A 2,102-nucleotide genomic window follows, 5' to 3' on the forward strand; every position below is an offset into this window, starting at 1 on the left:
CAGTCTCGATAAGTGCTCAAAACGAGCCTCGTGCTCTGGAATAGTGAAACTCACACTCTCAGGGTCGAACGGTGACTCAAGCGGCCGCTTATCAGCTTGCTTCTTCGACCGAGGGGCCATAATCTGCAAAATTTGAAAGGAGATCGATCAAACAAGTTGATTAACTAATGCTGCAGAAATCCACACGGTCGTGCTGAATTTCCGCAAGCCCGTGTGGATCCACAGGCCGTGAAAACCGCATGGCCGCACCTCAAAAAATCCAAAAATACAACGTACAATTACTTCTAACTCTGTTCTAAACATAAATAATCATTCTAATTAAATAAATGAAGCATTATTAACTAGATTCATCGATGAAAATCATGAATTGACGAAGAGAACCAAGAATAGGGCTTACTGATGAGTTAAGATGAGAGAATTTAGATTCGGCTGGAAAACCTCGTGAAAATCCTACCAAATCGACGCTAAAATGTCAGAGAATGATGTGTGAGTTCTCTCAGAAGAATGGAGGATGTGAAGAAGAAGAAGAGAAATGGCTATTCTTCAAAAAGACATCGCGCGTCTTGGTGTTTTGTACATCCACACGGGCGTGCGGATATTACCTACGCCTGTGCGCCCGACCCACAGGGGCAGCCGCATGCCCTTGTGGCTTCTCTAGACATCCGAGGAAATTCCTAAGTGTTCCGCAGGCCCGTGCGGAAATGCCACACGGGCGTGGACATTCACAAGTCCAATTCACAGTGGTAAATGCACGCCCCTATGCCTTCTCGGGATAGAGAGAGCTCCTCTGCAGAGATTCGCACGGGCGTGCGGAAATTATCCACGCCCGTGCGAAGTTCACAAGGTCGCCCATAGGGGCGAGTTCACGATGCTGTTCGCTCTCGGGATAATCTGCCAAACTCTGTAGGAAATCACACGCCTATGAGGAAATTACCCACGGGCATGCGATATTCGCATGGTCATTCACAGGGGCCGCCGCACGCCCCTTCACCTTCTCTGGATGAGCTCGCAGTGTAAATCAATGGGCGTGCGGAAATACCACATGCCCGTTCGTTTTCCCTGGATGCCTTAGAAAAACCTCCAGGCTCTGCAGAAAATTTCTGAACATATTTGCACACTCAAAGCTTGCCCTATTATGCAAGTTTTAACAGTTTAAAACATGAAATAAAACTCAAACGCCCCATCTTCACCAAATCCATATGAAAACGCACGATGAATACTCAAAACATCAAATAAATTCACAGCACAAGCATCTAAAAATCAAGATACCAACACTCAACAATTTATTCATGCAAACACTACATTATTCGACTAAGAAAAATAGGAAACGCTTGGGTTGTCTCCCAAGAAGCGCTTGTTTAATGTCACTAAGCTTGACGTACCTTGTCTTACCTCACGGGGGTTCATAGATGAATGTTGCCCTCTTATCGATGACTTGGAAGCATGATGAGCACAATCTCTTGAAGGTAGAGGGTGTATTATCGGGCTTGGGGACACCTAGCAATGGTTCATCTAACTTCTTCGGTTCACGTACGTCTCTAGCAGCCTTGGAGCATTTCCGGTGGCGTCTCCTAGCCCTCTTCATTTTCCGGAGCACCTTCTTCAAGATCCCCAGCGTTGATGGTACTTCTTCTGTCGAACCAAGTATCATTACTTCTTCATCATCCTCTTCTTGGTCGAACAAACCCTCGTACAGGTCCGGATTGAACATTTCCTGCATGTATTCATCAACAATCTCATCAGTAATGTCTAGAAAGTATAAAGTATCATCGAAATCAAGAGAATGCCGCATGGCTTCAGGAAGGCGGTATGTGACCTTGTCATCTCCAACTCTCATAGTTAGCTCTCCGCCGTCCATGTCAATCAATGCCTTGGAAGTCCGCAAGAATGGCCTCCCAAGTATCAAGGGTACATCCGCATCATCATCGACGTCTAGCACCACAAAGTCTACAGGAAATATATACTTGTCCACCTTGACAAGTACATCTTCGATAATACACCTCGGATGTCTCACCGTTTGGTCCGCCAATTGCAAAGACATCCGAGTTGGTCTAGGCTCACCCAAGCCTAACTTTCGAAAGAAGGTGTATGGCATGACGTTG

The sequence above is a fragment of the Dioscorea cayenensis genome, chromosome 20 (genome assembly GCF_009730915.1).
Source record: "Dioscorea cayenensis subsp. rotundata cultivar TDr96_F1 chromosome 20, TDr96_F1_v2_PseudoChromosome.rev07_lg8_w22 25.fasta, whole genome shotgun sequence".
In the NCBI taxonomy this organism is placed as follows: Eukaryota; Viridiplantae; Streptophyta; class Magnoliopsida; order Dioscoreales; family Dioscoreaceae; genus Dioscorea; species Dioscorea cayenensis.